Source organism: Peromyscus maniculatus, chromosome 1 (genome assembly GCF_049852395.1).
Source record: "Peromyscus maniculatus bairdii isolate BWxNUB_F1_BW_parent chromosome 1, HU_Pman_BW_mat_3.1, whole genome shotgun sequence".
NCBI classification, from domain to species: Eukaryota; Metazoa; Chordata; class Mammalia; order Rodentia; family Cricetidae; genus Peromyscus; species Peromyscus maniculatus.
The window spans coordinates 186173437-186189926 of record NC_134852.1 but is presented as its reverse complement, the minus strand read 5'-3'; positions in this window follow the sequence as shown (position 1 = coordinate 186189926).

The window sequence follows — 16490 nt, the reverse complement described above, 5'->3', positions numbered from 1 at the left end:
TGGCTTTGAACTTGTGAATTTGAACATTATTGATTGGTCAGTTGTTTATTTACTTACTAAACATGACTTTCAAGGAGTTTGCTAACTTTCAAATATTGCAGTACCTGATTTGTTTCCTTTTATTTCTGAATGTCTTTGAAAGTATATGTGTTCTGGAAGTGAGTCTATCAGTGATATCTGTGTGCTGTGGGATGTTAATGTATGTCATGTGGGAGCCCTTCTTGGGTTCCTTGTGGCGTTACCCAGCAGGTTTGCATAGAGGATGATTAGGACCATGGGCCTGAGTGCAGGTGTCTGAGATGGTCTGCACTTGGCTGTACTGGGGGATGGTCTGTATGTCAAGTTGCTCTGATTGGTCAATAAATAAAACCTGATTGGTCGTGGCTAGGCAGGAAGTATAGGAGGGACTAACAGAGAGGAGAAATAAAAGAACAGGAAGGCAGAAGGAGACACTGCCAGCCACTGCCAGGACAAGCAGCATGTGAAGATGCTGGTAAGCCACGAGCCGCGTGACAAGGTATAGATTTGTAGAAATGTGTTACTTTAAGATATAGGAACAGTTAACAGGAGGCCTGCCACGGCCATACAGTTTGTAAGCAATATAAGTCTCTGTGTTTGCTTCGTTGGGTCTGAGCGGCTGTGGGACTGGCGGGTGACAGAGATTTGTCCTGACTGTAGGCAAGGCAGGAAAACTCTAGCTACATCTGTGTAACAAGCATCTTACTGAATTTTGTGTCTTTCCATATCTCTGTTTTAATGATACCATTTCACAATCTGACCTTAATTATAGTTTAGTTCAGCAACACCTTTTTCCTTTATGGTTTATGCCTTTCAGTGTGCTTTGTTTAGAAAATCTTTACCTCCAGCGAAATCATGAAGACATTCTTCAATGTTTTAACCCCAGAAATTCATAATTTGAACTATCCACCTGGATATGTGCTCATTTGGAATTAGTTTGGGGCTAGAGTGAGAGGAAGGAAATGTCTCATCTCCAGGTGAACATCCAGCTGTTTTGCTGACTAATACTACTAAAACCATTTAGCTGCTTTAGAATAATTCTTGATATCTGATAAAGTGAGCCATTAGGTTTTGTCTTCCATAATAATGTGAGTGTTCAACCTTTCATCATCTACAACTATTCTGGATGGGCCTTGTTAGTAATTTTTAGGTTGTTGCACTTAAAAATAATACCCTAATTAAAATTTTATTTTTTTCATTTGCACACACAGATAGGCACAGGTGAGCATGCATGGAAAGGCCAGAGAACAGCTGACTTTCCAAAGTCAGATTCCTCCTCCTACCACACAGCTTGCAGGGATGGAACTCAGGTCTTCAGACTTGGCAGCAAACTGTACCCATGAGGCCATTATGCTGGCCTGAGTTTTATACTTCTGACACAGTATTCTACTATAGATACCTTGTCAACATTGACATATGTACACTTATACACCTGCACATATGCACAGATTCGCTTTTATTTTGACTGGATTTGATATAAATTTATAGACCAGTTTGGAGAGAAGTAGTATTTTCTAATATAGAGTCTCTTCTCTATTAATGTGTTTTCAATATTTATTTATTAAGCCCTCAGCCTTCTCTCAAATTTACTTATATTTCCCTAAAGGACTGTAATATCTTCATGAAATTTAAGTGCAGGTCCTTAGTGTTTTGTTTTTTATCACTGACTCATTAATATAGTCTTTTTCTGACTGTATAAAAATAGTTACTTAAGGCACAAAAATTTAACCTGCCAAAAATGAGAAAAAAATCAATAAAAATTCAAGTAGAATCTTAAGCATCTAAAATGCTCATCATAAATTTTTTATGATGAATATCATCTAATTTACATTAAATATGGGTCATATTACATGCTTGTATATCTGCCTTTTCCCTTAGTAAGGTTATTTTCATCTAAATACATTTCCATTAAAGGCTATCTTTAAAATAACCAAATGAACCACTTGATAACCTTCTAATATCGGTAATTTGTTTTTGTCCCAGATTTATTCTGAGTAATTCTGTGGTAAATATCCTTATAAAAATATTTAAGGGCTGGAGAGATGGCTCAGAGGTTAAGAGCACTGACTGCTCTTCCAGAGGTCCTGAGTTTAATTCCCAGCACCCACATGGTGGCTCACAACCATCTGTAATGAGATCTGGCACCCTCTTCTGCATACATAATAAATAAATAAATCTTTAAAAAATATTTCAAATTATGGGGATAGAGAGTGGGTAGGCTTTTAGATGTCTGACTCATGCTTCCAACTCGTTCTTGCAAAATGTGAAGCCAGAATGCTGCACACTGCAGCATCATCAGATGAGTCTGTTTCTCTGTCTTCAGCAGCACCACATGTTAGAAGGTTTTCTCAGAGATGCCAAAGCAGGTTTTCTCAAGGGCATGAAAGCACAGAATTGAGTATTATACACAGCAAAGCAGCCAGCGACGAGGCTTTACAGGGAGGGTTTCTCCATATCAGTTTCATGACATGGTGGTGTTTTAGACATTTCAGTCTTCATTTTCAACTTCAAAGCCAAAGATGGAAAGACAGAAAAGTGAGATTTATAAAAAATAAAAAGATGAATTGTATTCCTTTGAAGCACAAATCTTAAAAGGTCTTATTAATAAAATCAAACCCAGAGCCAGGTATCGCATTAAAGCTGGAAGATCAGAGAAGCAGAACAAGGCACAGCCACTTCATCTTGCCATTTCCTCAGCTGATCCTGTTTCCTCAGACTAGAAGCCTCTGAATCTTCATTCAAATGAATCTCAGCCCAACTGCTGCTCAAAAGCCTAAAAGCTTAATCAGCTCTAGTTCCTGGTTTTCATTCCTTATATACCTTTCTGCTTTCTGCCATCACTTCCAGGGATTAAAGGCGTGAGTTACCATGCCTGGCTGTTTCCAGTGTGACTTTTAATGGATGGATCTCTGCCTCCAGAAGGCTAGGATTAAAGGTGTGAGTGCCACCATTTTCTGGCCTCTATGTCTGTCTAGTGGCTGTTCTGTTCTCTGACCCCAGATAAGTTTATTAGGGTGCACAATATTTTGGGGAAACACAATATCACCACACTCCATAATGTCTAGGGGTTCTGAAAAAAAAAAACTCATCATTGACTCAAACTTTATTTTAATATCACAATTTAAAAGGAATCTAATTGTATCAGTACCCGTGTGCCACTAAATGTTTAAAGTGTAAACATTTTTTAACAATTTTTTCCTCTGAAGTTATTCATAAGAGTGCATAGTACTCATGAAGCTATTCAGTGCAATATTGTTGTAACCAAGGATATAGGGGAAGAAGGAAGGAAGGTTTGGACCCATAGCACCACAAAAAGAATATTTTGTAATTATTTCTTCCCATAAACCAAAACACTCTCCCAAGTTTCAGGATTTCCATGGCCCTTCCTCACACTTAAACAGGGAATGAAGACTTGCTGGGGAGAAGAGACTCTGCAGTGGATCTGACTGCAAGCTGGCCAAGGAGAGCCAGGGACGCAGCTTTCTCAAGTTGTCATGTGAGTTGGAGGTGAGCTTTTTGGAGATGCGGCTGTCATTGCATCACCCATGCTCCTGTAGGTAACCCTAGCTCACTGGCTCATTAAGCTTGATTAGGGTGGAATCATTTCTCTGGTCTATCACTAATGTCTGTCTCCAGTAAACAAGAGCGGTTTTTCACATTTCCCCAGGGAAAGCCATTCAATAAAGTGCCACAGTAAGCTCAAGATGGGCAAATTCTTGACTGCTGTTTTGAAAGAGACACACCTGAATGAATAGTCGAGATACAGAAAAAGGTAAACAAAGACCAATGGGATGTCAATTAGCATAGATTCAGTGTTATAGAGATCTATGTACAGTGGGTTGATTTCTGCCTGACATCATGATGTATATAGAAAATTATAATTCATCTCCATAGGATACTAAAGGTAAAGGCTATTTGTGACTTGTAGAGACAGAGGGAGCTGGGTCCTAGGAACTTTGGATTAATCACACAGTAAATGGACAAAGCAAGCAGCCTCTCCCCTTCATTCTTCTCTATGCCTCCCCTCACTTCTCTGTGATGATAAAGTAGCCAAGAGGACAAGGCGGGGAGCAAGTCAGAAATGGAAGTCTTCTGTGGTCAAGTCCATCTGTTCTTTTTATAGAATATGGTGCTCTCTCTATGCGAGTTATAGTCTTGATTGTAAAAATCATTCAATTACACTTCTTCAGCACCAAGGTGAAGTTTATTTTGGGGTAGATTTATAAATCTGCGTGCATCACATTTTAAAGAGAAATTATTTCTGAGGGATTTATTTGAAATAGTATATCGATTTGTTGCCTTGTGGCTCCTTCTTGAGTGGTAACTGGGAACTAGAAAATGTGGTTGGTTACCAGTTCTATTTCACGAGAAGGCAATGTTAGGGCAGGCTGGCAGTGGTTGATACATGTGTGCACCAGAGCAAGCACGTTCCTCATTCTGTACCATGGATTTTTATTGGTTATGGCCAATTAGGAAAGGCATAAGAAACTAATGAGAGTAATTAGGAAATAAGTAGGGCAAACTTTGGAAAAGATTAGCAGAAGACTCTTAATTGAACATTGGCTAATTGTTTTCTGGGACTAACCATCTTTCATCTTCTGATAGGTCTTTTTCCAAGCCATAAGTATGTGCTGTTAGATGGCTCCCACTATTTCTACAGCATCACCTTCATTATTAATCCTCATACTCTTTTCTGCATTTGCTGTCAGCACATACACTTAGTGGGAAGAGCTCTGAATCAATTAAATCAGTTCAACATTGTTTGTTGATGCTTAGTTCAATCTCAATAAAGTCATTTTCTGACTTATTCAAGATACAAGTATGAGCAAAAGGGACCTAAATGTTTTTCTCACTAATAGTCACTAAATGTGTTGCTTGAATTTAGAAACAAACAGCTAAGGAAGGTGTTATAGAGAGAATAATTCTCAAAGGCCTGACAATCCTTCCTGAGGTAGGGTCATAGGTCATTTGAGATGTAACTGCTAAATGGAATTTTTCTGGGCCCTGCATCAAGCAGATTAAATTCCCCATAAATGAAGCCAGAGAAATCTGGATTTTAATTTTATTCATGGTTTTTATGTACCTGAATGTTGTTGAATATTTAAATATTACTACTTCCTCCTTAAGGAAGAAATCCTTTAGTGCTGAAGAAGTTAATCACTTCTGTAAGGAACATATGTATTTCCCAGGGATTTCTACTCTTTCCTGTCAGTGGCCTCTAACACCCTTCTGGAGGGAAGGAGAATCCACAAGCTCTATGTCCTTTAGGGGTGGGTTGGTAGCAGAAACTGTTTCTTCTTCTCCTGGGATGGCTCACACAACTGACTAAGGATAGCATCCTATACCTACACAGCTGCAACGTGGTAACCATCCTCAGAAGGCCCACATGGGTAGGCAGAATCTCTGAGAGATGCACACACTGTACCTGGATATTCAGAAGGACATCATCAATAAGTGGCAGGCACACCAAGAAATCAATGTGCATGGGTCAGCGCATGGACAAGAAGATAAACTAGCCTTGTTTTATTTCAAAGAGAAGCAGAAATACCTTGAGAATTTCAACAAAGAAAATGCACTGTAGGAAACCAAAAAGCAAGAGAATTCTTGTGGTAGGTTCTAAAAATAAATATTTATGAAAGACTATATTATATATGTATTATTACAAAACATTATGCCTTTGACTCTCTTGATTTTTATAATTTTTTATCATTCATTCTGTAATTTTAATAATTACCCCTACTTAAAAAATTAAGAAACTGAAACTGATAGGATTTAAATTATTTATTTGCTTTTTAAAAAGTTCTTTATGTCAAAAACATCTAGGAAGCACTTACCAGGGCTGACTTTCCCATGATTCCAGAGCATGCCTCTGACTTCAGGATACAGATGTTCTGAGATTACTACTACTAAATGTTGTACAATATGGTTTCAAAACATGCCAATGTGAAAATGTAATTGTATAAGACAAGCATGAGCTGTTACTGAACATGATGTATTGCTATAGAAAACTCAAGGATTAAACATGCCAGTGCCTGTAGCTTGCATGTTTCAGAGGCTTCACATGGAAGTATGGACTTTATAACACACTAAGTACTAGTTGACGTCAAAGATAGTTCCATTAATACAGTGAAGACAGAAATCTAAAAATACTATTTTCTCACATTAATATTGATTTTTATTGAAAATTTGCAAAGTATATGACTGTATAAGTCACCAGATCTCACTATTCTAAATCAGATTAAAACACATGAAAGTCTAAAGAAACCCAGTTGGAGAGAGAAGATATGGAAATGTACCATGATTAGGAATAAGACCTGGAAGGATTATGGAGTTATGTGATAAGCTATTCAACTGTACACATGAAGGAATATGACAACCCATGACAGTGAGAGGTGTGTAGACACTAAGATCAAAGAGCCAAAAAGAAAAAAGAAAAGAAAAGAAAAAAGAAACAAAATAAATTTGAGCTCCTGATGATTTTAGAAGTTCTTGGGGAAAATAACTCACCAGGGCAAATTGTTTTCTTATGTGTTTGCATGTGTATGCTGTGTGTACATGTGTATGCTGTGTATGCGTGTATATACGTGTGTATGCTGTATGTGCATGTGTGTGCATGTGTATGCTATGTGTGCATGTGTATGCTGTGTGTGCGTGTGTATGCTGTGTGTGCGTGTGTATGCTGTGTGTGCATGTATATGCTGTGTGTGCATGTGTATGCTGTGTGTGCATGTGTATGCTGTGTGTGCGTGTGTATGCTGTGTGTGCGTGTGTATGCTGTGTGTGCGTGTGTATGCTGTGTGTGCGTGTGTATGCTGTGTGTGCATGTTATGCTGTGTGTGCATGTGTATGCTGTGTGTGCATGCACTTGTGTTGTTGTTCGAATCTTAGATGGTCTTTTAATAGAAAAAAAAAAACAGTACCAGACATTGGGTAAAAGTTGAAATATCAGAGGAGCAGAGCAAGCCACAGCCACCACCTATTACCTCACCAACTCCACGAATCTTCTGACTGAAAGCCTCTGAGTTCTCACCCGAAAGGGTCTCAACTGAGCTACTTTAGTTCCTGTTTTCTCACGCCTTATATACCCTTCTCTACCCTGCCATCACTTCCTGGGGTTAAAGGCGTGTGTGCTTCCCAGTACTAGGATTAAAGGAATGTGCCATCACTGCCTGGCTCTGTTTCCAGAGCGGCCTTGAACTCACAGAGATCTAGACAAATCTCTACCTCCCGAGTGATAGGATTAAAGGTGTGTGCCACCACTGTCTGGCCTCTATGTCTAATCTAGTGGCTGGCTCTGTCCTCTGATTGTCTGGCAAGCTTTATTGGGATACACAATATATCACCACATTGTGTGTGTGCACACATCTGAACATGTCACGATTGTGTTTTCCTAGAAAAGATATATGAAATGGTGTGTCTCATCATTCTGTATTCTCTCTTGTGTAAACCATTTCCTGGGGTTATTATAGGAAACTCATGTGATATTTCCTTTTCCTCTTAAATGGACAGACTTCCATGAAGTCCTCATCTGAGAGTTTTATACTATAACTTCCATTTTGCTTTTCCTAAGACTGTAAATCATAACATCTTACTTGATTCAAGGCAGAGTGATAAACCCTTAGGGTGGAGTTTTCTGTGTGATTGTTTTTACAATTTTTTTCTCATGTGCTTAAATGTTTTTATTTTAAAAGTTAGATAAATATGCCAAATATAAGTATGTTTTCTCTATTTAGCCAATGGACATAAGAATATTTATTATTGTATACCATACTATCATATTTTAAGGACCATGTAACTATAAAACATATATACAATATTTTACTTTAAAATTTCAATGTAAAATTGCTATTTTTACCATGTTAGTCCTGCCTATCCATGAGCATGGGAGATCTTTCCATTTTCTGACATTTTCTTCAATTTCTTTTTTCAGGGACTTGAAGTTCTTGTCATATAGGTCCTTCACTTGCTTGGTTAGTGTTACCCCAAGGTATTTTATGTCATTTGTGGCTATTGTAAAGGGTGATGTATCTGATTTCCTTCTCAGCCTCTTTGTCAATTGTGTATAGGAGGGCTACTGATTTTTTTGAGTTGATCTTGTATCCTGCTATGTTGCTGAAGGTGTTTATAAGCTATATCAGTTCCTTGGTTGAATCTTTGGAGTCACTCAAGTATACTATCATGTCATCTGCAAATAGGGAAAGCTTGACTTCTTCCTTTCCAATTTGTATCCCCTTAATCTCCTTATGTTGTCTTATTGCTCTGGCTAGAACTTCAAGTACTATATTGAATAAGTATGGGGAGAGCAGACAGCCTTGCCTCGTTCCTGATTTTAGTGGAATTGTGTAGCTAGAGTTTTCCAGCCTTGCCCACAGTCAGGACAAATCTTTGTTACCTGCCAGTCCCACAGCCACTCAGACCCAACCAAGTAAACACAGAGACTTATATTGCTTACAAACTGTATGGCCGTGGCAGGCTTCTTGCTAACTGTTCTTTTATCTTAAATTAACCATTTCCATAAATCTATACCTTGCCACATGGCTGGTGGCTTACCGGCGTCTTCACATGCTGCTGGTCATGGCGGTGGCTGCAGTGTCTCTCCCTCAGCCTTCTGCTTCCCAGAATTCTCCTCTCTCCTTGTCCCACCTACTTCCTGCCTGGTCACTGGCCATCACTGTTTTATTTATATAGAATGATATCCACAGCAGAATTGATTTGAGTTTCTCTCCATTTAATTTCATGTTGGCTGTTGGTTTGCTGTAAATTGCCTTTATTATGCTTAGGTATGTTCCCTGTATTCCTGATCACTCCAAGACCTTTATCATGAAGGGGTGTTAGATTTTATCAAATGCCTTTTCTGCATCAAGTAGGAGTGGGAGATCCCAGCTGGATCAAGAACAGAGAAGGAGAACAAGGAATAGGAGACCATGGTAAATGAAGACCACCCGAGAATAGGAAGAAGCAAAGTGCTAGAGAGGCCCACAGAAATCCACAAAGATACCCCCACAATAGACTGCTGGCAATGGTCGAGAGACAGCCCAAACTGACCTACTCTGGTGATAGGATGGCCAAACACCCTAATTGTCGTGCTAGACACCCCATCCAATGACTGAGGGATCTGGATGCAGAGATCCATGGCTAAGTCCTGGGTAGAGCTCCAGGAGTCCAATTAGCAATAAAGAGGAGGGTTTATATAAGCGAGAATTGTTGAGACCAAGGTTGGATAAATCACAGGGACAAACAGCCAAACGAATGGAAACACATGAACTATGAACCAATGGCTGAGGGGCCCCAAACTGGATCAGGCCCTCTGAATGGGTGAGACAGTTGATTGGCTTGATCTGTTTGGGAGGCATCCAGGCAGTAGGACTGGATCCTGTGCTCATTGCATGAGTTGGCTGTTTGAAACCTGGGGCTTATGCAGGGATGTTTGGCTCGGCCTGGGAGGAGGGGACTGGACCTGGCTGGACTGAGTCTACTAGGATGATCTTAGTCCTGGGGGGAGGCTTTGCCCTGGAGGAGGTGGGAATGGGGGGTGGCCTGGGGAAAGGGGAGGGGGATGGGAGGGGGAGAACAAGGGAATCCGTGTCTGATATGTAGAACTGAATTGTATTGTAAAAAAATAAATAAATAAATAAATAAAATAAAAAAATAAAAAAATACTGCTCTATACCACATGGATACTTTAACAGCAGTGGCTACTACAGAGTTTAAATAATGCTTTGTAGCTCATTGAGAAATATAAACATTGCAAAAATTTTTAGCAGTCCTTTCAAGATGAATGTCAATGTCTGATGCCTATTTTAATCTAGACATAGTATTTCATGAGTAATATGATACCCAACAGTTAGGATGGATCTGTAATTGTGTGCTTCTTTAAATAATCAGTAACTAGATAAATGTATTATTAAAATGGTATTTCAAAATAAAAAAATTTTCAATGTAGAAGTAAACTTTCTCTGCACTTATCATACTCTCTGGAGCAGGTCAGGACAGCATCATCATTAGCATGAGCAAATTGGGCAAACCCCGGTGTGACTAAAGTCCACATATCAAAGAAGAATGTGAAAAAATCAGCTTGGGTTGATAGGCACACAATGTTTTTGCTGCTGTTGTTGGGGATTTTTGTTTAGTTCTGTTTTGGTTTTTGGTACAAAATGGAGGGCAAGGCTCTGCATACATTTTAGTCACATCAAATATCAAGGGCAAAGCAGGTCCAATGGCTGATGAGGGACCGCTTCCTCGTCCATAGGTGACTGTAGTCTCCTGATGATGTCATGTGGGAGAAGGAGCTGAAAGAACTTGCTGGAGTCTCCTTTACTAAGAAACTATTCCCAGTCAAGAGGGGATCTGTCTTCACAGCCCAGTCCTCCCTAGAGACCTCACCTGCTTCCACCGTCAAACTGGGGAGGTTGGGGGTGCTGGTGATAGGAGTGGATTTCAAGGGTACACAAAAACTCTGTCTATAGCAGCTGTCATCTCAAGCAAGACAGAGTTTCTGCTGTCAGCTGATCATGTTCATTCAGTTCTTTGTCTATCAAAAGTCAGGAACCATCATGAAGGACTGGACACTATATAATTGCAAATTGAGACTTCTTGAACCATAACCGGTACCCGAGAAGTGAGCCTTCTTGCCTACCCTTTTCCATTTGTGAAGGTGATGGGAGAGCCCAAGTCGGTGCTCAGAACATGGGATTTGGTTTCAAACCCTGGCCTCGTGTCTTTCTGAACTTCTGTCATATGTGCTGCACGATGTGGTTAGAGGGCGTTTGGTAATCGTTGCTTTGTTTCACTAACTGACTAGTTTAAACACATCTATTTAGTCTGGGTATATTATTCCTATGTCTAAGGGCGTTTATGATAAGTATCAGTCATTTTTTCCCGTTTGACTCTGCTCATTTCTCCTTTGTGTTTACATTGTAGGGAAATTGAATTTCCTTTCTCACTAGGTCGGTTTGTACTTTTTCACTGGGATTAAAGTATTTTTAAATTGAGTGTGCAGGACAAACTTCCCTGCTTCATCTTCCCCACCCATGCCCTGTGTATTGTTTTGCAAGGCAGCCACTTCTCATAATGTCCATTATGAATGTTTGAAGTTGAATCAGACACAGGAGCACACAGACACATACCCACACTGATGAGCCTCCTTGTGAGGTTAGAACTTTCTCCCAGGAGACTCATGACATGTGACCCAAGTCTGAAAGTCATTCTACCTCCCAGGGACACTGGCACATACACAGACATGAGCTTTTTATTAGTTTGTCATCAGTGATTCTGTCAGAAGCCTTAAATTCTTGTTTCTTACCCAAAATCTGCATAAATAAGAACGTCAGACTGAGCCAGGAAATGATGTTAAGAATCGCCGAACTCTGCCCACGTATGTGAGAATTCCTGGCGAAGAGCAAGACTGACGCTCCGATTGACATGCTGCTGCCTGCTGTTCCATGAGAAGCCATGACAAGGCAGACTGCTCAGCGGGTGTTTCTTCTTGGGTCATCTCCATGTGGGTAGCAAGGAGAGACTAACCTTTAAAGAAAGAGAAGAGAGGATGTACCTGCTGAAATTCCTCCCCACGGCTATTTCCCATGCAAGATCAGGCCAGTGCAGATGTTTCAATCTAATCCCTTCAGTGGCATTTAAAGAATCCTGATCACAAACCTTGCTGTGTGTGGTATACTATTGAAACCAAGAAATGGTGACCAGAATTACCAACTCTAACTGCAGATGGTCAGGTGGAAGACACAGTACACCCAGGACACTAAAAACAACACTTAGAGCAATGCAGAGCTTTTGGTACAGTGGAGACAGATGGACAGTTGTGGAGGTAGGTGGAGGGGGACCTAAAGGGATGCATGAGGTTTGTGTGCCATACACAAGCCTCCCTTGGCTGTCATTGCTATAGGTACCACACTAGGGATCTGATTTAAAATAACTCTATATACTGTTTTACCTTTGGAGAGGTTAAGCCTCTGAGATGTTATGTATTTGATCAAGGATACACGGCTAGTAGATGTTGAAGCGAGGATTTAAATTGATATTTGCTTGGTCCTGCCTTAGCCTATCTTTTGTTGTTATCATAGGACGCCAAAGACGAGGCTTTTCATAAGAAAGCAATTGCTTTGCATTCCGTAGCTGGAAAGTCTGAAAAGCATGATGCTGGCAACTTCTTGGTATTGACAACTTCCCCTCAGACACAAAGTCACATTGAGCTGCACGAGGAAGAAGAGGAAGATGTAGGGAGGGAGGTTCGAGGAAGGGTACGAGTGTCTATTTCATGGTTTTCTTAACAGAACTGAAATCAAAGTTATAGCCACAGAGCTTATGAAAATCAGTAAGATAAAAATAGATGTTTTCCTGAAACATTTACTTTGATTTAATATTGGAGCTACAATAAGGAAGCCAAATAAATAAAATGCTACTTTTTCAATGTAATGAACATGATTGTAATTGTGAAACTAAATGAAAGGCTGAATTAAACATTTTTATGAAAAATACAGGCTCACCTTCCAGATCTGAGAGACGGACGGCATTTCTGTGCTTTGGATATTCTGGTGGCAATACTCAACACAGAGGCAGCCTTTGACTTTGTCATGCCTGGTCAACATGGCCATAAATATGAAGTGTTGCATTTCACTAGCAGAGTCCATTATTGTTGCTCATGACTTAGAGGTAAGAACGTCGTATTAAGGAGGAGAGATACAAAATTGGGTGGGGAAATAGGCAGAACCGTTTGAAACACATTAAAACTAAAAATGACTCTATCGGTTTTGTTTTCTTTATTTCAATTTGGTGGCAAGGAACAGATGATGGCATGAGAAAACCTTGTTAACGACTCAACAAGCTGCAGACTTTTTGTCCCAGAGTGCGGGGTGGGGAAGACAACAACCAAACATGCTTGAGTCAGTGGCCATTCTTGGGTGAGAGAAGAAATGAAAACTTAACTTGGGTGTAAAGGACATTGTTTCTTTATGCCCAATAAAATTGTTTAGTCCAATGGTTTGTGCAGCCAGCACCGTACCTGTTTAGAATGCTTTCCCCATTTTAAGTCTTCACCCTTCACCACATGGAATGCCCTTCCTCAACCCAGCCTCAGCCACCCAATGGAATAGAATTTGCCCATTAAAAGAAACAAAGTACTGAAAGGCTGCAATTAGGGGAGTATTGAAAACTGTAAGTGAAACAAAATAGTCACAAAAGACCACAAATCACATTCCATTTCCATGATGTGTCCAGACTGCTGTTTCTGCACCTCAATACTAAGGACCTCATGGTGACCTATCAGAATGGCTACTTAGTATTAGAAAGATTTTCAAAATTTTTGCATGTGTCATAAATTGAAGAGTAAGACCACATCTGTGCTCTTCACTCGTACTATCCACAGAACACAAGCATACCAAACCTCCCAGCTCTAGCCTTTGCTGATTTTGATAGGGCAGAAAGTAAATTATGGTGGCTATGATATGATGTGTCAATGCCATTACCAATGTCATCCATTTTTTCTGAATCTTTGTCCAAGCACAGGTAGAAACCCAAGGAAACAGAAGGGCTCACATTACATCCCGCCCCATACATGCATTTGATATTTGAGAAGCATTATAAGCGTCTTATTTCTACCAGGTCGCTTTGTAAAATTGAGGAAAACTGGAAGCTTTGAACTCTGCTATCACATGGTCTAACTGGTTGCCATTACATTCCTTGTCTTACTGTGGAGCAACTAAAATATACATCTTCATTTGACTATTTTTTTTTTACTGCTTATAAATGCTCTCTTGAATGATGCCCCACATATAAGGCTGCTCAGACGATGACTTTTCCTGTGACATGCTCAGAACAGTTGAACTTACAGACATAGAAATCTGAATACTGACTTCTGATGGGGGATTGGAGTTAGGGGAGAACAGGGGAGAGCTGCTTAATGGATACCAAGCTGCTTAATGGATTTCCTTCGAAGCAATGAAAATTTTTGGAACTAGATGGAAGTAAAAGTTGTGCAATGTTGTGAAATACTAAATACCACTGAATTGTATACTTTATGATGGTTAGTTTTTATGTTATGTGATTTTCGTCTAGATTAAAACAAAAGGGACGGGAAGAAGGGACTTTCCGAATTCCAAGTTCTGAAGAAAGTTCTTTCTCAGAGAGAGGATGAGTAAGGTGTGATGCGTAGGTCAGTCAAGTGCTAGGGCTATGAGAGAGGAATGTCAAACCCCGCAGGCCAAGTGTGCCCTTCACAGGAACACAGCAGACCAGAGTGGAGAAAGTGCTTCAGTGAAACTCTCAGCGGCTAATTCTGAGTCCTGCTGATTCAGCCAGTGGTCTCTGCAGACCACTCCACTCCAAGCCACAGGGAGGTCCTGTATCTCATCAGAAACCATTTCCCATAACCTCTCCATTCCCAAAAGAACATTCATTTCCAGAAGGCCTGTCCTGCAACCTTGTCCTGTCTCTCTCCCTGGATTTCTTTTAAATAATAAGACTACACAATATAAATATCTGGTCCCTGGGATTTATTTTTGCATTAGTTGTTGAGAATTGGAAGATGCACTGGCAAGGTCTTTGTTCCTCATCAAGATCAGCTCCAGACATCTAGAACCTGCTATCTCTCGCCTCATCACATATCACACTTCCCCACATGTACACTGCAGCCACACTGATGTCTTTGCTATTCCTCATATGTGCCTGGCTTGCTCTGGCTCTGAGAACTTGTTCTAGACCTTGCTCCACTTTGGACCACCCTCCTGAAGATCGTTGCTTCATCTCACTGAGGCTTGTTCTGATCACCCTATTTAGTAATATACCTTGCTCTTTTTTCTCTCACTGCCCTTGCCATAATCCTCCACATCCTCATCTACTAGCCAGAGCATTTATAATCTTATGACATATAATGTCCTATACAATCATGACACAGGTTCTTTATCTGTCTCCTGCTGCAAGAATTCCTGCTCCACATTGGCAGGTTCTTCGGATATTTTATTGGCATTTTAGCCTGGAACAATGCTTGGCTCAAAAAACTAAGAACTATTTCATAAATGGCTATAGAAAGACTGAGGATCCTATAGCTCAAAGCAGATTCCTTCTTTTGTTGATCAATGTTGAGTACATTTCCAAATGAAGCCAGTTTCACAGCAACTTCTAAAAGCTTTGCTGCAGATGCTACCTTAGAAGGGATTTGTACACCCATATCCAGGTTCTGAGGCTAACACATGCACGTTGTTAGACACTGGCCTCAGGCCCAGAGCTGGACTTTCAAATCTTCCCCACTGTATATTTCTGGGAACCAGACTGAGAACCCCTTGAGATGGATGAAGGAGGAGGAGGGAATAGGAAAGTTCCATTGAGACTAGCCAACAAACCGTGGCAGTCTGTAGCCATGGTGACAAGGAATTCCAAGAGGTTCAGGGGACATCATTTTTGAGTTTTCTCACTATTTTAGCAGAGTAGACCACTCCAGACTTTATTAGAAGACACCAAGTCACTTGTTTATAGGCAAATGTGAGTGCATCAGGGTCCAAAGGCAAAGCCAAGGAGGATTCTAGCAATTCTGTCACAGGTCTATGTCGTGAGTATACCTGTGAATCAGCTGGCCTCTATGTGTTCTACACCTGACCTGTCATCTGCTTGTCACCCAGGGAACATTTCCTTTCCAAATGCGTGCTATTAACTTAAGATGGTGATGACAAAATAGACTTATATCTTTAGTTTATCTAAAAATGGTCTATTTTTAGTAAATGATGAAATTAATCTCTAAATTGAAGATAACTTCTTTTCATGGGTGTTGACATAGTGAAGCCTCTCAAATTGTGATCCAAGGCCTTGTACATTTTCATAATTGCAGATAGCAATTCATAGGCAGCATATGAATATTTCCAGTGTCAAGCCTACTGAAGCATATCTGGATCTAAGAATATGAATATTAGAGTGCTGTGCATCAAACCCAGAGACTCATCTGTGGGAATTAAGTGTTCTACCCCCGAGCTACATCATCTGAAGGGGTACACATTTTCCAAATGTCCTCAGTTGATTTTTATGAACATTAAGCTTAAGAATCAATATCATAGTGCATTACAATTTATCACATACTCCCATATGTATCTCCTTGTGCCTCACAGTTGTATGAAGGACTGATGGAACAGGCCTTGAGTTTGCAGATATGGAACTCAAACTTTCAAGATGTTAAATCTAAAGTTATACAGCTAGGTCATGAAAAAAAGGGTAGACTTTGAATGAAAAGTTGCCTTGTTCTAGATACGACTCTTGTTTTACTCTATTCTGTTCTGCTATTTTGTTGGTAAGTAGAGTGGGAGAGTCAAACTATGACAAAATTTGGATAAACGTCCAACCAGGGTCTGACTCAGTGCTGGAGACACAGTGCCATCTAGTGGTCATATGGCACAACAGCACCATTTTCCTCTGACTTGGTGCATCTTTCGATGATGGGTTTGGGGCCAGCTTCAACCTTCACTACTGGCATTTTC